Genomic DNA, 23,472 nt, shown 5'->3' with positions numbered 1-23,472 from the left:
GCTCAGGTCATGATCCCACGGTTCATGAGTTTGAGCCCCACATAGAGCTCTGTGCTGACAGCTCAGAACCTGGAGCCTGCCTCAGATTCTGTCTCCCTCTCTTTCTGCCCCCCACCCCCTGCTTGCATTCTCTCTCACTCTCTCCCTCTCTCTCAAAAATAGTTTTTAAAAATTTAAAAAGACAGAGAAAGACAAATAGTGTATGATCTCACTTACATGTGGAATCTTAAAAATATATACCACATAGCAACAGAGAACAGATTGGTGGTTGCTATAGGTGGTGGATGGGGGTGGGGGATATGGGAGAAGATGGTCAAAAGGTACAAACTTCCAGTTATAAAATAAATGAGCTCTGGAGGTGTAATTTACAGCCTGGTGGCTAAAGTTAACAATACTGTATTGTATATTTAAAAGGTGCAATGAGAGTATATATTAAAAGTTGTCAGTACAAAGAAAAAAACTGACTATGTAATGTGATGGATGTTAACTTATTGTGGTAATCATTTTGCAATACATACATAAATCATTATGTTGTGCACCTTAAACTTAAACACGGTTATGTGTCAATTATATCTCAATAAAACTTTTTTTTTATCTAATGACCAAGTTCTCTCCATTGTTTTTTATTGAAATTCTATTAGCATCAGTTGTACAATATAATGATTCAATAATTCTATACATTTCTCGGTGCTCATCAAGATAAGTGTAGTCTTGATCCCCTTTATCTATTTCACATCCCCCTACTCTCCTCTGGCAACCATCAGTTTGTTCTCTGTATTTAAGAATCCATTTTGGGTTTTTTTTCCCCTTTGTTTTGTTTCTTAAATTCCATATGAGTCAATAATACTGGAAAAATTTTTTTCAATTAGGGTTTAAATAACTTGTCTGAGGTTACATAGCTAGTACCTGACAGAACTGGGATTTGAATCAGTCTGTAAACATTGGTTTCATCATCTCCTCTGTACTTCTTTTCAAACCTCAGGGAAAATGAGTTTGCCCTGTCTTGTTCCACTACCCACTTTCTTTCTCTGTTATTAAACTCAGATGATTACTCTGACAGATCTCTAAACTATTTTGGAAGCCCAATTGATATGGACGACAGCATATGAATAAATGGGAAACTTCTGAGCTATCTAGCTACCCACTCAGGTGCAATCTTCTACATCTTGTCTCCCACCTTTGCCTGGGTTATACATGAAGCCCCTAAGTAACCTGCTTCCTAGTCAGGGATCAAACTGAATGTCCCTTCCACAAGCCTGTCCCATTCAGAATCCCAAGGCTATGCAAGAATTTGGGTGATCAGCAACAGGGAGGCATTTAATGTTTGTTCTTTTCCTTTCCTTATTTATGAAGAAAACTCAACATTTATTCCCCTTGGTTTCAACAACAGAAGTTCTCCAGAATTAAGTTTCTACCATATTGTAAAACAACCATCTAAAAGGAGTATAAAGTCAAATTCTTCATCTTTACCCAGTTATATATCAAAACTCCTCAAGCATGAGCATCAACACTCTATTCCTACAAACAAAAGTTGTCAAGTTATTACCTTTCATACCTCCCTCTTCCTTGCCTGCTCTCGTTTGGGCCCATCTGATCAGCATCCATGGCCTGACTCTGGAGCCCACCTCTGCACTGTGGCTCACATTTGCCTGCTCCCGCCTTTCCTCCATGTCAGACCTCTCAGACTCAGGCCCTTCAGTTCAGTTCCTGCAACCACCCTGTTCTCATCGGTCTCCACTCTTACTCTGCTTTGGTCCATCCTCACGTAGCGGCCGATACAATCCAATACACCAACCTAATCTTGCCTCTCTTCCTGAAGTTCTCCCTTTGATCTCCCACTATCCCAGACTTACAAAGTGGCCCTGATCTCTCCAACAAGTAACTTATTCAATTCTCACATCAGCTCTATGAGGTAGACTCTGATGTTGTCATCTCAGTTTCTCAGGAAACTGAGGCACAGTAGGGTGGCAGGTGATCCATCTGAGATTTGAATATAAGGAGTCTGTTGTTGGGAGTTAAAAACTATACTTAGGGGTGCCTGGGTGGCTCAGCTGGTTAAGTGTTCACCTCCTGATTTCCTTTCAGGTCATGATCTCACAGTTCATGAGTCTTAGCCCCACATCAGGCTCTGAGCTGACAGCGCAGAGCCTGCTTGAGATTCTCTCTCTCCTTCTCTCTCTTCCCCTTCCCCGCACACTCTCTGTCTCTGTCTCTGTCTCTCTCTCTCAAATAAATTTAAAACAATAAAAATATTAAAACAAAAAATAAAAAAAATAAAAACTACACTAGACTGCCTTCCATCCTTCGGCCACTGTTGCCCAGAAGTCTTCCCAGATTTCCCTCTAAGTCTTTCCTTCAAAGACCCCTATATAAACTGTGCCAGGGTGCCTGCGTGGCTCAGTGAGTTAAGCATCCAACTTCGGCTCAGGTCATGATCTCATGGTTCATGGGTTCAAGCCCTGCATCGGGCTCTATATTGACAGCTTGGAGCCTGCAGCCTGCTTCAGATTCTGTGTCTCCCTCTCTCTCTGCCCTTTCCTCCCTCGTGCTATCTCTGTCTCTCTTAAAAATAAATAAATAAAAACACATACATACATACACACATACATACACACATACATTGTGCCCTGTGTGCATTAGAACGTAAGCTTCCTCAGGGCAGATTTTCTATTCTCTATATGTACAAATTACTGGATATTTGTTTAATCCAATTAAATGTATATAAGCACAAAAGATGATAGAGAGAATTCATGTTACCTCTTGTGAGAGAGCTAGTGCCAACTGCTTCACCTTCACAGCTCTCCTTTCTCTTTGCAAAGTTCACAATGGCAGAATATGGTCCTATACACCCAGATGATAGAAGAAAGGAAATGGGAATTTAGAATGCCAAAAATCAAAAGGATGTGGTCCTTAAGAGTCCTAGGATTTTAGAGCAGAAATGTTTTCAGAGAAATACAGCCTGGTCAATGTCCAAAGCAAATTTTGTATACGGTTTACCAACCCTATCATGTTTTAGGCTATTTCAAAGGGTCAGAGGATGGGTAATGGCCTATGGAAGCATTTAAACAAGATAAACGGATTCCAAGTCTCTCATATCTAATGGCTAAAGTTCTGTTCCACACCTTCTTTAATTGTCCAGGGTTATCTCCACTCAAATTCAACATTAGTTTGACTTAAAGTGCACAAAATGATGACCTGATATACATCATACACCGTGAAATGATTACCACGATCAAGTTAATTAACACATTTATCAACTCACCTAATTATCGTTTTTGTGTGGTGAGAACACTTAAGATCTACTCTCAGCAAATTTCAAGTATAAAATGCAGCACTCTTAACGACACTGACATTACTGTATATTATATCTCCAAACTTAGTCATCTTATAAAGTTTGTACTTTTAAAACTATTGCTCATAATCCCTACATTTCTATATATGCCACTCTACACCAACCTTGATTTTCTAATAATCCATGAAATGTATAATATTCTCCTAAATGACATTTTTTTTTAAATCTAGCAAGAACTAACAGGGAAGCACCAGTAGATTTTTATCCTATCTCTTTTAGATCTTCCTTTGATTTCCCTTAGACTTAGTCTGAATTCTTTTAGGACTCGGATAGACAAAACACCTTAACTTGAAAAGCTAAAGCACTGCACTTATTTGCATTCATGGAGTGCCTACTTTGTGCCAGCCTTGGCAATGCTGAACGTGGGAGTCCAGGGACAAGGATGGTACAGTCTCTGCCCTCGTGTAGTTGACAGTCAATAAAGGAAGAGGCATTTAGACCAATAGTTATAACCCCTCAATTATAAAAGGATGTCATCATGTTAAGACAGTCTGAATTCCCAAGGAACACACAGAACTCAAAAATATTGCAAACTTTTCAATTTAATTACCAAGAATTTGTTTCTATCTCTTCTCTTTGAAATCACAGACTGGGATGGAACTTGCTGAGAATCTGTCTTCAGGCCTCTTGCTATAAGAGTTCCCAGAAGATGAAAACAACCTCCTTACAATGTTATTTTTATATTTAAGCAATAAAGTTCCTTTGGGATGGGGCCCAGACTCAGCCATATCTACTGAATTTAGCTTTATAGTAGTACGACAACCGAAAATTTTTCAAAAAAGTTAAACACAGTAATATTAGGTGACATTTGTTAAACACTTGCTACATCCAAGGCTCTATTATTATCTTCCCCATTTTACACATGAGGAAAATGGAGTCTGGATAGGTTAGCTAACTTTTCCAAGACCACCCTGACAGTGGCAGTGCCTGAGCATTCATTCACTAATGCACTGCCTCTTAGGGACTTGGCATGGGCCCTCTTTCAACACTCTTGCCCATCTGCAAATGTCACATGCCATCTCCCACCTACCCTCCTCCCACCCTCCCCCACTCCATCCTCCACCCATGACCTTCTAGCCAACTAGGAGTAATCACGAACATCTCATGTTTCTCCTAATTTTGGTTTCCCAGCCTATCAACAAATTACTTTGAAGTTATGTAGCAATCACATTTATGTCCAATACCTTTCTGCAAATGATCATGTCCTTGAAACTCACCAAAAATCATAAATATGCTGACAAACTGTCTAAACACATCAATGTCCTTTGCTGAAAAACATAGGGGAGTTTGGTTTCTATCTAGGTGAGAGCCCAGTCCCTTGACAGTGATTTGTGAGACACAAGATTTGAGTGTTTGAGAATCTCTGGTCTATAGCAAAGAGTGACAGCCTGGTGAACTTCAAGACTCTAGACAGCATCAAGGCTGAAGTGCAGCAGAACTCAGTCTTTGTAAACAGCAAGAATCTTGCAGTGCATTCCATCGACTCCTTCCTCCCTCGGCTCCCTCCAGTGGTTGGAGATGATGGGTTCCAAGCTCTGCTACACCTCTTTCCCACTCAAGAGTTCTCCCAAAGCCCCCTTGCATGTTTTTTTGCTGTCATTATCCAACTGGATGATGGCATCAAACCAAGGCTAATACTCTTAGATTCACTCAAGACCCAAGAACACATTGTTGAGAAATCTCCTAGTCAGCTATTTACACAGAAAAGTTTCTCTGTCTATCCTTCACACATCGTAACTCTGTCCTATCTATGCCAACTACTCGTTGATACTGCAGAAAACTGAGCTAACAGAGCTGGCTGTGCATTGCCTCTCCTTCCAGGCTTAGTCAATGGACACATTCTTCCTCTACCCTGTTCTTTTTCTCTCCCCTTTTCCATCACTTAGCCCCTGTATTCCAATATTGGTTTACTTGTAAAAGAATCAACCCAAGAATTTACCAAAAATTAAGAACGAGAAACTCACGAAGTGTAATTGATAGTTTATCTGTAAAGGAAGGAATATAAGGAAGGTGTTAATGGGGAAGGGCAACAGGAGAAACTCCTATATCCCAATATCCTGGTTCTCTTTCCCATATAACTCTTAGGAAAAGGTAGACACTCAATTGTGGAAGTAAATGAATGCTTCCCCTCATCAGACAACACATCTTTCCTGAAGGGCTGTGTACAAGTTAAATCCCATTTATTCATTAGACATTTGTTAGACATTTTCAAAGTGAGGACTCTATGGCAGACCCTGGGGGATAAAGAGATTAAGTTGATATGGACTGCTCTTTGAGAGATCGGACTTGTAAATAGATAACTAAGAATACAAGGTTGAAACTGCTGAAATTTAAATTCACATAAAGTGCTTTGGAAGCTGAGGAGAAGGAACAGAGATTAGGGGCACAGAGAGAACACAGGAACAGAGGCACAGAAGCTGGAATCTGATGTTATAGGTAGCAGGGAACGTCTGGGTTAAAGTAATCATACTTTTTCATAAATGCAACCTCCTGAGCTCTGCCATAGTGAAGCTCACAGTTCCCTAGCTAGTGGAAGCTTGGGCAATCATTCTTAGAGCCACAGAGAAAGCAGACCTGAAACTCCTACAGAAGAAAAAACAAATCATTATCAAAAAAAAACTATTTTGATCCATTATATTTCAAGAGAACTTCAATTTCATTCCATTGAGGAAAATCAATGTGTATAATCATGTCTAACAATTAAAATAATGTAAAGCACTAAAGTATAGTCTCTAAGACTCTAGAAGATAAGCTCGTTCTTTCTTTCCTTCTTTTTTCTTTCTTTGTTTTTCTTTCTTTCTTCTTTTTTCTTCCTCCCTCCCTCCCTTCCTCACTCCCTACCTTAGATCCTTCCCTTCCTTCCTCCCTTTCTTTTCTCTTTTCTTTACTTTCCTTTTCTTTCCTTTCCCTTCCCTTTCTCTTCCCTTCCCCTTCTCTTTCCTCTTCCTTCCCCTTCCCTTCCTTTCCTTTCTTCCTTCCTTCCTCCTTTCCGTTATTTTTCTGTGCAAGGAACCACTAGTCCCAGAATAATGGCCACATATGTCTAGAGGTCCTAGATACCTGAATTCCGGTGCAAGGAAGCAACTTTGCATGCTTCATGACTCAGCACCCAGGTTCGCTGGGATTGTATCTGGGTCCTGGGAATATAGGGATAGGCAGGGCCATAAGCAGGCACTTCTTGGAGACAGGTCAGGCTACCAGGCTGCCAGGCTGCCACTCTTGTTCCTAAACTGGGCTGCTGAGAAGCTCCTTCTTGTCTGCACATCTCCTCTTGACCTCCCATCCTCATTTTTGCCCCAAAATTGTTACTGAATGTGTAAATAAATTAATAAATGAAGTAACCATGCTTTAATATTGGCTAAAACACTGGATTTTGCAAATTATTATGTAAAATTTTAGAATCAATTCAAGATTATCCCCATGCTACTCTCATGATTATTTCAGTATGCCTCCTTCCCAAAAACATCTGAGGTTTGTGGGGTTCCTACAGAGTTATTCCTTTGCTCCTTACAAAAGCTGAGTAATAACTTATCATTTGACTTGGATTCTATAGATCTGCATAATACTTTACTCTTCACTATTAGTCATGTAGAGATAAAATTTCATTGCACATTATATTAGAACTTACAGAAACTAAAGGTTAATCTAGTCACTCCACTAATTCAAAAATTTTATTAAAATGACCAAGATACAACGCACCTAAGTACGAGGCTTATGTTGAACTTTCAAGTTTCTTTTTTTTTTTTTGATAGAGAGACAGAGAGACAGAGAGAAAGACAGAGAGAGAGAGAGAGAGAGAGAGAGAGAAAGTGTGTGTGTGCAGGCAGAGGAGCAGAGGGAGAGGGAAAGAAAGAATCCAGAGAATCCCAAGATGGGGCTCGATCTCAGTTCCATGAGATCACGACCTGAACTGAAATCAAGAGTTGGATGCCTGACTGAGCCACTCAGGCACCCCAAACTTTCAAGGTTTTTAATTATGAGCCTTTACTGGCTCATAAAATAAATATTTGCTATGAAACTATCCATGTTAGATCTACCTTATATGCTATAAAAACAGACAGTGACCTTTTAAAATTATATATTAAATAAAGTTCCAATCATATTCATTGAAAAGAAAACTAGCTGAAACCTGATGCCAAGGATTTCAAAATTTTTGCAGAATGGGAAGATTATTTTTTACTGTTTCTTTAAAGAAAAGTGAATTTGTCAAACCACATGCAAACTCAATTTTCTACCATGGAAAAAGATGGGTTCTCAGAAACATGGAATTGGATTTAGTCTGTGACCCTAATGGCTCAACAGATGATTCTTCAAAAAGAAAAAAAAGATCAAATAATGTATTCTGAAACTCTTTTCTTTAACTCTTCTCTGAAGTAACATATCCTCCAAGCTTCCTTGGGAGGGAAATAAACTCTTTGTTGTCACAGGTGTGATGCTGTTCCCCACACTTCCTCTCCCAAGGACATGGACATGATTACCAAAGTCCACCCTCTTTAAGCCATGCAATGCATAGGGAGAGGAGGAGAAATCTCTGGCAACTGTCATCCCTGTGCAATAGCACCTAAGAGTAGAGGGGACTGTGCCAACAAATGTCATTCTTTGTTTTGGGGGCTGGTCATATTTTTCTATCATCTCTGAAGCAGAGAAAGTGCTAAGCCTAAAAGCGCAGTTTCTGAACCTACTAGAGATACCACAGGAGTTTTTGTTACCTTCAAACCTGCTGGACCCTAAATCAATGCAAACATTCATGGCCAGTTGTCCTAGGAAGTTTGAAGTTGCAATTAATTGCTACTAATCTTCTTGCTCAGAGATGGCTAGTAAATCTTATTCCTGGGGAGTTCAAGAATACAAGGCTCAGATGCCATTGCTCACATCTGTTAAATGGCCTAATATGAGTAACCCAGACCTTCCTAAAGGTCATTGCTCCCACAGAATACAACACCAAAGGATGTTAATAAGTATGAAGCAAATACAAAAGTGAAGTGTTACTTGGTTGTGTACATTTGGAAAATACTGAGTTAAATATAGTGAAACTGATTTTTTTTACTACAAGACATCTCAGGGCTTTTCATAGGTTTTAGGAGCACTGGGAATCGCCAAGATGACTTCACTGAGTCTTTGGTTTGCTTTACTTTCCATCCTCAAGCACCTTCAATGACAAGATGCATTTTAGCTTACAAATGACAGAAAGGAAACTTTGAAAACTTAACAATAAATGTTGAATGATATCTGGGATATAAATAACAGTCTGGGATCCCCCCCAAACTGTTATGAAGGGTCCAGGGGAAAATGAATGTGGTTAACTACAGAGGTCATTTCTAGCTGGTTCATGGGTTTTAGTCTGAAATTCTCCCCCAAATGTCCCCAACACAGCCTGCCCAAAAACCTGGGCACAACTCCAGGGATAAAGGGCTTACACCTAACCTTTCTTTTAAAGAAGAGTGGAAAGCAGTGCTCACTTTGGCTGCACACATAGTAAAATTGAAATGATACAGAGAAGATTGGCATGGCCCTTATGCAAGGATGACAGCCAACTTCATGAAGCACTCCATAATTTTTATAGGTCAAATATATTTCAATAAAGCTGAAATTTTAAAGAAGGAAAACAGAAAAGACATTCTTCTAACAGGAAAAAACCAAGAATCACAATTATTATTCATTACAAATGTGTCACTCTCAGAATTACCTATGTAAGAAAATGTTCTCTTTCATGCAAACAGTATGAGCCACAAATTAATATGCCCTTAATCGCTAACATCTAAATAATTTTGAAGCCAGAAACAAGGTAAAATCTGTTCACCAGGTGTACCACCACAGTGGAATTCCTATACTAAGGAAATATTCCCATTGTGGAATTTCAAGACTCCAAAGGACAATTTGTGTTTCTATTGGGATGTTTTTATAAAATGAACAATTTGGCATATGAGACATGTAAGTTCCATGCAATTTTTGAAAATATATTTGTGGAACTAACCAGCTGCATGCCTGGGGAAATACCCCTTCTGAAAGAAATGAGTGAGAATGAGTATAATGGTTACATTCTAAGATTTATAAACAGACTTTCTATATCTGTTCACTTGTTCATTACAGAAGTATCAAAGTTCCCAGAGAACCTAAACACCAAATTACATTCATTGCAATAAATGTATATTACATTTTATTTTATATAATCACACAGTGCAAGGAAAATATGTAGGTTGAGTTTTCATTTATGAGAGAATATGATCATATACATATCTATATAAATATAAAATCAGATGCAAAAAAATTAACATTCAAGTTCAGTTCTGTTTGTATTTGTTCTCCAACTGAGTTTGCATGTGCGTATGTGTGAACACACACACACACACACACACACACCCCTCAATCTAAAACCTACAATTTATCAAAACCAAAAATATCTTTTCTTTCCTTCACTTCACTTTACAATTCTCTCAGGGAAACAGGTAGAGTGCTACATTTAGAGTGACCAAGTAGAATCTCTTAAGATAAAATATGAGTTGAGTTTAAATCTTTAGCTGGTGAAAATCAAGGACATCTATAAACAGATTTTTTTTGTGCTATCCAATTTCACATGCATTCAATTCACTAGTGTTAAGAATTGGACTGTGGCGCTTACTACAGCAACACATATGCTAAAACTGGAACAATTACAGAGATTAGCATGTCCCCTGTACAAGGGTGACATGAAAATTCGTGAAGCGTTCCATATGAAAACAAAAAAAGAATCCACTGTGATTACATGATGTTACATCTTGACCTGTGCTTTAATCCTGACTGAGCATGTCTTGATTGTATGAATTATTGATTAATTCAGGTGTTATTATTATTTAAAAATGCAACTCATTACTTAGATTTTTCCCAATCACTTATGACTTGCCAATCAGTTTCAAAGCACAGAGGACTCTTACTTCCACTGGATTACAAGTGCACAGTAAAATATAAAAGGTAAGTCTAAAAAGAAAAGTCTAAAAGATAAAAACTGTTTTCTTACCCAAGAACAAGAAGTGAAGAAACTGATGGATGTTGTTTGTGGACAGTGGATGGTCTATCCAGATGACCTGCAAAGAAAGAAATGTTTCTGGATCAAAAATAGTCCTTCTAGCAACACAAGGGAAGTCAATTATTATGTAACTGCACATTTAAAATACAGAGACCCTTTTTCAACCACCAAGACTTTCCAGGTTAGAACTGACTTTTCCATACAGTGTTATGATTCTCATAACAATGTTTTGGGGTGGAGAAAGTAGGATTGCTCCTCACTCAAGAAGGTTCTTAAACTGCTTCCAGCTTCCACATAGTCGAATTTCCTTCCTCCTAATTCCAGCCCTCTTCAATCACCATGGCAGCCTGCTTGACCAAAGGGACTGAGCTTTCTGATGCTATCTCGTCCAGTGACCCTGATATGACCTCTAGAGGTGATATTAAGATTTGTTTCTATGCAAACTCTCCTTCGTGTACAATTAAGAAAAAAAAAATTACATGTAATTCTTAACTTGGTTCATAGATAATGAAGTGTTGATGCTCAAGAATTTCTTCTAACTGGTGTTATGGACTTGCTTCATGTTAAGCAAGCAGTATTCCCACCTTCTCTGAGGGACACACAATCCTTGCACCATTTGGGCAGTACCAACACTGCAGCCAAACAGTATGTTCCAAAAATAGAAATCTGTTTCTGATGTTTGGCAAACATACTCCACAGCCTTTATGAGGCTTGAAGGCATCTGGATATCTGGATATATAAGTTTGGATCCAAAAAGACATCATTTTCCCAGAATTATGTAGAATGCTCTCTTATGCATGTTCTTCTCAGATTCCTCCTCCATGAGCCCCAAGGAGTTCACTGTCCACTACTCTCTCAGGGCACTGGCCACCTTCTAGGGAGCCTAATTGCTATTTGAGCTCTTGTTGGTCCCCCCCAACACTGGAGTATGAGCACAAGGCTAGAATCTGGTCTCACTCCTCCCTGTCCCCAGCATCTGGCACAGAGTAGAAGTGCTAAAAGCATGCACTGAAGGAACCATGAGCCACACCACTGTTTACATCTTCTGAGTGCCAGGAAGTACTTGCCACTACCCAGACACACGCTCTTCATTGCCTGACACCCACCCTTTGCTCAACGACAGTCTCCCTTCCTGGAATGCCCTTCCCTGTGTCTTTACTGATTGAAGCCGCATCTATCTTTCAAAGACACATTCCCCAAAGCACCTTCTCCAAGAGTGATTTTCTGATCCTCTCTCCAGTACCCCTGATGGCACCTGCCCTAGTTGGCACTATATCAAAGTCATGTGTTGCCAGTCTCTCCCCTCCATGGGGGAACAGGTTTAGTTCCTCTCAACAACTCATGGCTGTCTGAACCTAGCCTGTAAAACTGTGAATAATAAATCACATTCAGCTGGGTGAGGATTGTGGCAAGAGCTTGCTCTTTCTCCAGAGACCCTAGAGTTCAAGAAAAGAATGACTAAGGATATAGAAAAATATGTAGGAAAGAAAGTAGGAGAGATGACTTCATATGTGGAGCCCTTTCTTTACATAAAAGTATATTTTAAGTGAACCATTGAAAGAGGTCTTAGTGAATCCTTTAATTAAGAATCTGATAGGGGCGCCTGGGTGGCTCAGTCGGTTAAGTGTCTGACTTCGGCTCAGATCATGATCTCACGGTCCATGAGTTCGAGCCCTGCGTCAGGCTCTGTGCTGACCGCTCAGAGCCTGGAGCCTGTTTCGGATTCTGTGTCTCCCTCTCTCTCTGATCCTCCCCTGTTCATGCTCTGTCTCTCTCTGTCTCAAAAATAAATAAACGTTAAAAAAAATTAAAAAAAAAAAAAAAGAATCTGATAGGTGGGGCGCCTAGGTGGCTCAGTCAGTTGAGAGTCTAACTCTTGATTTCAGCTCAGATCATGATCTCAGGGTCATGGGATAGAACCCCGTGGCAGGCTCCACACTCATGGAACCTGCTTGGGATCTGCTTGGGATTCTCTCTCTCTCTCTCTCTCTCTCTCTCTCTCTCTAATAAAAATAAGATAAAACAGCCAACTGGTGAAAGAAAACAAAGAATATGATACTGGAACACTTCACAGCAGAACTTTCTAAACTGGAATATTAACATACATAAAATTACAGAAATACCAAATTTGAGACAAGAACATGAAAGTATTACTTACAGATTATATTGGAATATTTTAGGCCATTCTTAGTCCATATTTGGTAAGGTCCATTCTACTTGACTACATAGGAAGCTACCAAGGGAGCACGAATTGCGTTTTCAGGAATCTGAGTCCTACACTTCTAGTTTCTGGGCAAATCAGGGTGGCTACAGTGATTTCCAGTGCTTCCATTTATTTGCTCAGTTGTTCAGGTCCCAAATAGTTATCCACTATGGGCAAGGCACTGTGCCAGTTAGTGTCACTGCTACTGCTGCTGTTGTTGTTATCAGCCCTTAAAGCTAAAAGAACTACAGAAAATCACAATTATTACTATTTCAAAGAAGAGCTACATAACTGTCAAAAGAATTCTCTAAAAATTAAGTAGTTGGAATGTTGAAGAGTCTAAGAATCAAACGGGAACATCAATGTGGTCAGACAGGCTGGGTTGTCTACCTGAAGACAATAACATTTTTATTTAATTTGTAAGATAGCTGGACACTACTGCAAATTTCTGAGAAAGTGACTACCAAGATCAAACCAACTCTAAGTGAGATGATGCAGGGGACTCAAGCAGGCAGACTGAGGAAAGGCTGGAGTTTAGAAGGCAGTTGTGGAAGGAAGAGAAGAAAGTTGCAAAAGGGTGGATTTCAGACATGCTTTAGCAGAGGCAGACTAATAAGAGAAGGGACAAAGGGTAAGCTAAGAGGAAGATGTGATACTATCTATCATATCTGCCAGGGGGCAGTGCAGGTTGGAGTGGTTGAAGGTCACAAGGTCAGAGTTGTCTTTTACTAAAGGGAAACTGGGTTAGAGAAGAGTCTAGAGAGAAAATTCACCAGGTTCTCTTGCAGGTTTAGGCATCAATGAAACATGCAAGAAAACCCACCTCTTTTTGACAAGAATGATCAATTTGACCACACAGACATGAGAGATATTTGGACAGATGACTTAGAGATCTCTTCCAGCTTGGGAGAGTCCACAATTCTACAAGACATGTCCGGAGAGAGTATTTAAAATCTGACTGATCATTGGAGTGCCCTAAGGAAGTGATTTAAGGAGAAGATAAAATCTCAAAAATATTCAACTAGAAAGATGGAGGGAGTAAGCAGCACCTTCTTTACTCCAGACAAAAACAAGGAAGGCCAGGATCAGAAAAGGAATGAAGAGAACTAGAAACAAGAGATAAAGACGTAATATATTTTGCATAACGTCAAAGAACAACAATTTCAGCACTGCCAAACTCTATGCCACTTTATTCTGTTCCACTTGAGGAATAATTTGTTCTTTGTCAATATCTTAATCATAAGAAGTTTTTGCCAGTGGTCAATTTATTAGCAATGGCATTTACAAAACCATTTCAATTAGCTTTTTTTCCTAGGAGCACCTAACCTGGGAGATCTCCCACCCAGCCCTGCACAAAGCCTATCTGCCCAGAAAGGCTTAGCTGGCCTCTGTCATGGTGGTGGTGGTGGGGGGGGCCTTTGGACAAAGAAAATGGATTTGCATAAAGGTGGTTAGCTGAGCACAGCCCCTATGTGAGGCTATACAGTGTTGAAAAGGCCATTCTACAACCTGGCAGCGTAATCCTAATGGAGAGCTTTTGTTCCAGAGGCTGTGGTAGGCTGCTTTATTCAGCTGACAATCCACAGTAAAAGAATGAATGAACCACCTCCTTTTGGTAAAGCCAAGGCAGCTGGCAGCCCACAAGCCCCACAGCTTACCGAATAAGAGGCAGGACAATTGTTAGCCCCAGACCCAAAAGGTGCTCTGTAACGGAGTGCCCACTGCTAGTGCTCCTGGCTGCATGCTGGGTGTTCACCACTCAAGACAAAGTTCCCCAGGCCACCTTCACATCAGAAAGGAGCTATGGGATCCGGAAGGGCCAGCAAAGTCCTTCCCTATAATCCTTCCAAAAGACACCCAAAACCTTTCGTCACATGTAGCCCCTTCGCTAGCTTTGTAGAACACTATAATCATTTCCCATTAGAATGCTGAGAAAGAGCCAGCCTTCTTGTTCCTTCTGAGATTTCCTTTTTAAAAAGAAATTCAGTTTATTTCTCTTATTTTTAAGAGTGTTAAATTTACAAAATGGAACAGAGAAACTATGCAAACACAATTCTACCACCCCGGGACAAATATTGTCACTTTGTATGATTTCTTCCCAATCTTTTTTATGTAACTGTGAGAACTCTGTAAATACAGTTTGTTCCCAAGGCAAGTCTAACTGACCCCTATTTTCCAACTAAGGAACAAGCTCTTTAGAAGTTAGATGGTTTCTCCTAACTTATTTTAACCCCCTTATCTTAAGGTATTTCCCAACCTAACCTCCAGTTCTCCTCAACCTTATTCCACTTTTCCATAGACCTTAGACTGCCTTATCAAAAAAAGTAGGGAAGTTGTCTCCAAGAATCTGTTGAATAATTTTTTAAGGGGGCCATTTCCATGAATGAAAACCCACATGCAACAAAAATAATTTAAGATCAATATATGAATTATGTGCCAATATCACATGAATGATCAAATATATATTTATATAAATATATAAAGTATATATAATATACATATGTAAATATGTATATTATACACACACACACACACACCATTTTGGTAAAAAGTTTCCCAATTTGTTAGCCACACGGTTCTCAAATTAGAAGAGGGGCCAAAGAAACCCTCCATTTCCCGAATGAAAGATTGCAGACCTACTCACTTAAGTGATATCCCTAATTGTTCCTGACTCTTGGCTTCACCAATGCCAAAGGCCCCTCCTGCCCACCCCACTCCCAGCCCCCACTCCCGCCCAGTTCCTTTTCTTAATGCTGATGGTTAAGACACAGCCACATTAAAGTGAGGCTCTGCAAATGCCCTTACTGAAAACTACAAAAGCCTATCTGTTTGATATACTTCAAATGCTTTCTGTGATCACATATGTTGGAACTTCCTACCAAAGGTTCCAACTTGTTTGTTATGGAATATAGAGAAAGATGAAACAGCTTTCACTGAATTTCCAGATTTTTCACATTGATTGACTTTGTTTGTGAATTTCACCTCAAAGTGTAATCGGTTAGTGCAAACGTCCCAAAGTCCTGCTTGTTACTTTAAAGCTTTCTCATTTCCTGAGAACAAACTGAGGGCTGTGGGGGGGTGGGAGGGAGGGGAGGGTGGGTGATGGGTATTGAAGAGGGCATCTTTTGGGATGAGCACTGGGTGTTGTATGGAAACCAATTTGACAATAAATGTCATATATTTTAAATAAATAAATAAATAAATAAATAAATAAATAAATAAATAATAAGCTTTCTCATTTCTAAGCACTGTGTGGTCCACACCATACAGCACAGCTCACACCTAGGTTTCTTGAGATCAATGCAAATGGAGCTCATACTAGAAAAGGCAAACAGTAAGCAGCCTTTATGAAGTCTTATCTGCAGAGTACCCATGAATGTTTCAAAGTAGGTTTCACACATCCTGAGGAGGACAGTGAAGCTTCCACAACTTTTCACCTATATTAAGGGAGACACTTATTGCTTCCTATGAGTAAACAGCTGACTTACAAGTTCATTCTCCTAAATGGGATACCTTAAGTTAGAGGCTAGCAAGCTAAAAAAAATACTTGCTTTAATTCACACTTTAAAAATTATTAATCCAATGGCTTGACTAGGGGAGGTTGCAAAACTAGTGGAAATCAATGGTATTTTTGAAGTCAGAATGCTTGGGACCTAGTCCCAGTTCTGTGCTAGCCATGTGACCTTAAGCAAGTCATATGGCCTCTCTGATCACCTGTGAAATGGTGCTAAGCCCTGAATTCCTGACCCCATAAGGTCCTTTCAGGAAGATCAGATACCATAAAGGAGGGAAAGTTCCATGAAAGGTCTAAGTTGCACTGTACACCCATGTATTTGGTGAGTGCTCCAAATGATAAGGTTCGCCTTAACCTTGAAAGTTAAAGTTCACTTAAACAAGGATACAAGTAGCGTAAAGATACACTGAGAGTACAATACCTCTTGGATGGCTTTCTCCTGAAAAGCAATAGCGTTCATGAATTCAAGAAATACTGCAGCAAGTAAAATGAACATCGCCAAAAAAGAAAAAATCTTGGAAGACTGTGTGCATACATATATTATGGTTAAATATCAATGCAGAGAGAACACTAATCAAATTCATGAATTTATGCTTTAATTTCCAAAGCTAAATATTAGTTTGATTTGAGTAATATCTAGTGTGCTTTGATCTCAGGTATTAGCATATAAAAGGCTGACCCTTAGCTCCCTGTCCTTCCAGAGGTACAACTTATTATGTACCCAGAGGTACATTTATTAGTGGCCATGAACACTCTATAATCAAAGAACAACCTGTTACTTAAACAGTGTGCTTAATTGTGAGAAATAGAATCAGAAGAAAAACTCATCAACCTCCAAAGCATCCTTCCCTAGTGTGACATTAGCTAAACTCAAGTCAGGACACATACTCCACAAATAATAAGAACAATATTCTATTCCTCATAAACAACATTTGTAAGTCAATTTAATGTTGATGCAGTGTTTGGGAAAAGCCTTATAGAGATCTTACACTCTTGATAAAGGACAAAGGGAAAAGGTAGTTTCTCTGCAGAGTGTGAACTGGGAGGCCTACTTCAAAGGCAGTTTACATACCTATTAAAAAAACCTGAGAACTATTTAACTCTTGTCTTTCAAGGGACTGATGTTCTGGGATCATCACCTTGAAAACCCAGTGGGAACCTTTGTCACACATAGCTTGCTCTTATCAACATTCAGATCCAGCATAAGTTACATGGGCATGACAGGGGACAGAGCAGCTTTTTATGGCTGGAGTGGGAAGGCATGCCTCAATTCCCCACACCAGAGCCATAAAGAGGTGCCAATAGTCCACAGAAGCCTCTGCCAAAGGGAAACCTCCATGACTCTGGGTCTTTATTTCCAGCCCAGACGGTTCCCTTGAGCTCTGACCCTGGATGCTTGCTTCCTAGATGTTCCACCAATAATACCTCACACTCAGGTTCTAAATTTGCCCAAACTACTCATGCTTCGGCACTCCCCATCTCAGTAAGTGGAACTAGTCATACAAGACAGAAAGCTGTGTAGTCATTCTTAGCAGCCTGCTCTGCATAACCCTCACCCAAATCCAATCCATCACAGAAAGTCCCGATGGTCTATCTCTGAATCAGATGTACTATCTGTAGAGGTCACTTTTAGGCAACAGGCTTGAACAATGGAAACTGGAATAAGGTAAAAGGGCCCTCAGTGACCACTAGGCTGAATGCAAACAGGCCCATCAGGTAACCCACCTCAAAATACCCATAAGCCCTAGCTGACTAATGGGCTACTTACAACCAGGCACAAGTACCAAAAAAGGAAAACTCCATACTTTCTCATACCTCCTCACCTCCCCACCTTCACTATGACCCCCACCACTGCCTCCTGGCACATAATCTCTCCTTTGCTGTCCTGTCGGTTGCCCCCTTGCACTGTATTCACTAAACTGCTATCTCCTTTGTTCTGCCTTGAGTGAATTATTTTGCCACCTGCACCATCAGCCTCCACCTGATCAGGTCACCCCACAGTATCTAGAATCATACTCTTTGTTAAAATCCTGTCATTGCTCCCTACTGTCCAAGAAATGAAAGACAACTCTTCAAACTGACCCACCTGATTGTGGTTCCCCAACCCTCCTTCTATGGCTTCAGGACAACCACCCTCACTTGGCCTACCTCCTGCTTTGGAAAATACCATGCTTCTTCAGTCCTCCTTGATTTTGTTCATCTATGCCCTTCCCTCTGCTTTTCTTTCTAAGGAGATGGAATTCATCCTTCAAAGCCTAATCTAAATCCTCTTCTTTGAGAAAGATGTGCTAAGGTCCAACTGGCCCCCCAGGGGAAGTCAGTCACTCCCTCCTCTCTTGTTCCAAGGATGCTGTCACATATTCAAGCATAATACAAGCACTTTGTGATATAATCTCCCCACTAGCCTGTGGGATCTCTGAAAGCAGTACCTGTGTCTTACTCCATCAGCTTTTCACCAGTTCCCAGTTCCAAGAATGTGAGCATGTTGAATGACATTTTAATTGAGGCTAAAACCAGAAGAGTTAAGCTATACTTTTATCACAATTTTTTTTGTTTTACCACCATTAACCAAATGCTTTCCCCACAACATAATTACATTAACCTAAACAGCTTTCAGTTAATTTAAGAGGAGTAGGAGCATTTTTGTCCAATTCATTCTAATCATTCAAGAATCTGGATACCTGTGAATTGATTTGAAAACCAATTTGCACACAATGGTCCTGGCTTGGTTGGGGGAGGGGAAGGAGATCCTATACCTGCTCCTGGCAGATAGAAGGGTCCAATTCTCTCCCCTCCCCAAAAGTGCCAGGCCATGCTCCTCATGCTCAGAGGCATAGATTTCTCTGTGCAATGACTGATGTTGGGGCAGGGGTACCCAGGCCTTCTCATCACTGAGTCCAAACCTCTCCAATCTGGCCATTTTGGTCCACATACATTCAAAGTCATGAGTCAAATGCTTTCCAGCTATTCCCTGGAGTTTAATGTAAAAAATCACCTTTCGATGCCTTGGTGTAGTCACACCTCAATGCTCCCCTTTCTTTTGGAACATGCAGAGAAATAAGCAAAACAAAGCTATGTACTTCAGACACAACTGGACTATTTTATTTTTTAGAGCAAGCACTTCAGTTGGCAGTATTTGTTTCTGAATGTGATCATTGTGAAAACCTTTTGGAGTGAGTAAAATAAATTGGCTACCTATTTGACTGCAGAATTAATTGCTTAATTTTATAAAACAGGAGGAATTTATGATTCCTCCAGAAATTACATTTTTTTTCCCTTGTACAGGTGCAGCTCTGGGTAAGAGAAGGACTCTGTTAAGAAGTTCTGTCATCGCCTGGGATGGGCTTTCAGCCTGAGAATCACCCTCTGCCCTGATATTCAGAGTCAAGCAACTAACCTCAAAATAGGAGAGAATACATAGGATCAAAACAGGAGTTCATTCCATTATGAAGAACAAGGAGAAATTTATTACCGTACTATTTTATTTACCTATGGAGATACACCATACATGAAAACCTTTCTCAGAACTGCTTAAAAATATATTTTCCTGATATAAATAACAACATTCACAAGGTAAGGACCCAAAAGAGAACCATTTAGTAGTAAAATAACCAGTCAACATGAGAAAACCCAAGTGTTCCTCCCTGCAAACACCACCATCTGTAATGGCCTCACCTGTCACCCAAGGTCCCCTGTCACAGCAAACCACACTTCAAGCCACTGAGCTATATAAATAAAGAGCTATCTGCATTTTAATCCATTACAAATGTAATGACCTCAGCCAACCAAGCCAGAGCCATGGATGATTCACTGGCCTGCTTGCTCACACTGTTTTCCCAGTATCAAGTAATGAGAACTCCAGGGCTCCTCATCTGCCATTTTAAATTAGAAAGGGAAAAAACATACTTCTCTGAGGGGTTAGTCACTATATAAAAAATTGATCCTCTTATTTCTTTAAAAAAATAAGTCAAAAAATAATAATTCAAAATTCCCTTAATTAGTATAATTAACATTATTCTTGCTTTAAGATTCATTCTTCATGTGTGGGGTCAGAGAAAATAGTAATCTACTGACGACTACACCCCCCAGAGGAACAGCAGGAACCACACAGACCTTGCCCTGTCCTTTTTTTCCTTGTTTCTTTCTCCTGGCCTTGCCAGATTTACAGCTATCTATTCTCTTATCTTTCACGTTTTGTTTCCACCTGGGAAAGAGCAAAATTCCTTGAAATCTTAAAAATACTAGCTTCTAGTTTGCTCAAAACCTCTGAGTCACTTGGTGCGTTAACTGTGCTTCTCACGTGCAACGGTATTTACACATTCATGTTTTAGAATTTGATATAAAGAATTGATTTAAGAATTGATCACATCTCATGGCCACTTTTTTTCTTTTGGATATTTCTATTTTCAAACCCCTATCACATGGCTTCATGGTAGCTTTACTTTCAGAGTTATAAACGGTGCCACTATTTACAAGCAAAATTTGACTTTATAGAATGAAGGTAGTAAGTGTCGGTCACAAAGTAAAATTTGGGACCACTGATAAAATAATTCATTGAGTTTCTCTAGCAATACACTTAGTTCATCTGGTTGGTTATTAAATAAAAATTCTGTTTCCTTAATTCATAGGAGACTTAAAAGCTACAGCAGCCTCCACCCCTAATGCAATGCAGAACATGCTATTCTTCCTTTTATTGATAGAAAAATTATTCAAAACTGCCAGAGTTACCTTCCCTCTCACACCCAATTTGGCTATATTTGTCAAAGAAAGAACAGTTTCATAAACATCAATTTAAACACAAGAAAACTATTTTAACACATGTTGTTCTGCCAACCATAAAAGCTTCTCCTCAACCTGAATTGTTCACTTTGTTTAATTTGTTCCTGTTTATTTACTTTGAGGGGTCCTATTTACTTATTGCTGTAGGGGCATTTGTTTATATTTATCTAGGCTTCAGTTATACATACTACAGCTTTTTAGATTCATACAGGGGGTTCAGCTTTTACGTTGGCATTACTCCATCTTAAACGATGGATTTTCTGGAGTAGCTGAGAGTTCTATGCTCAGTCTGGATGGGCTCAGAGATGAGTCCTAATGCAAACGCCTTATCTTTTAAACATAAAACCAAATGATACCTCAAGTGGATCCTTTAAAAATCCACTATTGCAACATGGCCTTCAAACTTGGAAAAGTCTGCAGTGTCACAGTTCACCAGCTGCTCAGCCTACTAAAGCCAGGTAAATCTCTTGCTTTCCTTCTCCCCTCAATTGTGCTAATGTGCCTTGGACAGCCTCTGGCTTTGTTACTCGCTCGCTTTCCTCACAAATCTGTTTCTGAGGTTTAGGCTGATACTGGGTACTTTCTAGAATTTTCCAAAGAAGAGTCAAAGAGTGCCTCCTGCAGTGCTACCTGCGATGGTATCCCTATGGAGGCTTCAAAACACCAGCAAACCACCTGTGCACCCAACCATCCTCCCAACCAGGCATCCCTCCCAGGGTGTTCTAGAAGACATCTTTCTGAGCCCGCGGTGATGAGAAAATGGCAGACAGCCCGCGGTGATGAGAAAATGACAGCGAGCCCGCAGTGATGAGAAAATGGCAGCGAGCCCGCAGTGATAAGAAAATGGCAGCGAGCCCGCAGTGATAAGAAAATGGCAGCGCGCCACCCAAGGCCTGTTACCTCACAGAAGCCCTCACCAGCCTGCGTTCACCTTCTTCCCTCTCAGCAGCGTCCGCTTTGAGGAGCCAGTGCCTGGGGCCCAGGGCGCTGAGGAGCTGGCAGGGGCCAGATGAGAGCCTGGAAGCTCCTCCTTGGCCTCCAGTCCTCACGGAAAGCCGTGAGGGTTGGTCAACGAAGAGCAGCCTCAGATTCCTCAGATGATGAAACACCTAAACCGGCTATGCTCCCAGGGTACCTAGCGCGGAAAAAGGGGCAAGGTGCATTTCCGCCTTGACCTAAGCTATTGGGGTTGCGTAGAACGCCCCCGGAACTGGGATGCAGGAAGCTCCTTCCGCTCGGCTCCTGGCTTCCGACCGCCAAGGTTCCGCTTCAGCATAGGGCACTGGCCGAGCAGCACCAGCTGAGGTCTGTGGAGCCCAGAGATGGGGGTCTTTTGGGTCCAATCTGGGCTCCATAGTGGAGCTAAAGAAGCTCAGATGCCCTGCTAATCAAAAGGGCCCTTATATCCTGAGGGGAACCAAAATTTCATCCATGGTTGAGGAGCAAGTTGAGTATCAAGCTGAGCATGAAGTCCTGACGGGTCAATGCCACTCAACAGCGGCAGCTTCAGTGGTGCTTGGAGCCCCAGAGGTGAAGGGGAGGACAACTGTAGGCTGTTCTCCTTGACTTGTCATCTTTTTAAGCATGACAATGATCCCAACTGCAAGACAGCTTTCTTTCATACTTCCCAGTCTGCCCTCCTGGCCAGCCTTTCCCACAGAGACATCCACCAGGGCTTTGCAGGGTTGCCCTGCGCCATGCAATTGGACTTCTCAAGTCTGTTTTAAAGATTCTCAGAGAAGGCAATTCCACCACTTCCCTCAGCCACTCATCACAGAATTGAGAAAGGAGTAGATTTAACATGACATGTTGTTTTCTCAAGCTGGCCAATTTTATGACAAGTTAAAAAGACCTTCAATGAGTTGAAAGATTAAAAACCAACTTTAGTTCTAATCCAGCATACAGTATGGGATGAACAAAGTAAATATTAATGTCACATCATTAATATTAAACTTTTTTTCATAATAGTGACAAACTTTGTCCCTCAAAACAAGAAGGACATGCCACAGAAAGGGCTCCAGAACTTTCCCTCTCCAATGCAACGTTTTGGATTTCTAAACTGACTACTCAATCATTGCATAAAATATGTATATGTATGATGTAAAAATATATCAAAACAGCATGTTATACACTTCAAATATGTCTTTTTTAAATTTGTCAATCATATCTCAATAAATGGGGGCAGTGCATCACTATGAGGGGAGTCTTTGGATATATTCTTTCCCCATTATAAAATTAAAGTTAAAATTCTAGTACCCCTGAAACTAACATAGCATCGTGTGTCCACTATACTTCCATTAAAAAAAAAAAAAAGTTAAAATCCTAAACTTTTACGGAGTTTAGAAAGAAGCTCCTAAACTCATTTTCAAGAGGGACTCATTTTAAAACATCATGAGTCTTCCCAAAGTGCATTTTAAATAAACCATTTGGATCTGTAGCTACAGTACAGCCTTCAGGCACCACAAACTCTAATTATGAAGCTTAAAAGCTTCACCTCGGCATGACATCTGAAATAACCAGGAAATGGTAAAACAGAAAGTTGTTTAGTAAGGTAGGTATTTACATAACAATTCCCTAAATCCTAAAGCACAATGTTGCATCGGGGCAGAAGAGCCAGGTCC

General features: G+C 40.3%; 1 protein-coding gene and 2 non-coding genes across 6 annotated transcripts in view; 2 read left to right on the top strand and 1 right to left on the bottom strand.

Annotated features, from left to right (window-relative positions):
* PASD1 (PAS domain containing repressor 1) overlaps positions 1-23,472 on the bottom strand; it is a 104,875-nt gene that overhangs the window by 76,273 nt on the left and 5,130 nt on the right. For 3 of the 4 annotated variants that reach the window (XM_058712905.1, XM_058712907.1, XM_058712908.1), the window contains exon 3: positions 10,347-10,413. The gene's annotated coding sequence lies outside the window, so the exon portion shown is untranslated. Of the gene's footprint in view, positions 1-10,346; positions 10,414-21,751; positions 22,134-23,472 lie in introns of those variants that run through there. The other variant, XM_058712906.1, reaches the window with a different exon arrangement.
* Positions 8,804-8,910, top strand: LOC131503269 (U6 spliceosomal RNA). Its single transcript, XR_009257372.1, has one exon. It is a non-coding gene; the product is annotated as a U6 spliceosomal RNA (small nuclear RNA).
* On the top strand, positions 9,964-10,068 carry LOC131503304 (U6 spliceosomal RNA). The gene has a single exon (XR_009257400.1). It is a non-coding gene; the product is annotated as a U6 spliceosomal RNA (small nuclear RNA).

Source organism: Neofelis nebulosa, chromosome X (assembly GCF_028018385.1).
Source record: "Neofelis nebulosa isolate mNeoNeb1 chromosome X, mNeoNeb1.pri, whole genome shotgun sequence".
Classification (NCBI taxonomy): domain Eukaryota; kingdom Metazoa; phylum Chordata; class Mammalia; order Carnivora; family Felidae; genus Neofelis; species Neofelis nebulosa.
The sequence above is the reverse complement of the archived record's forward strand: the minus strand, read 5'-3'. Positions and strand labels throughout refer to the sequence as shown.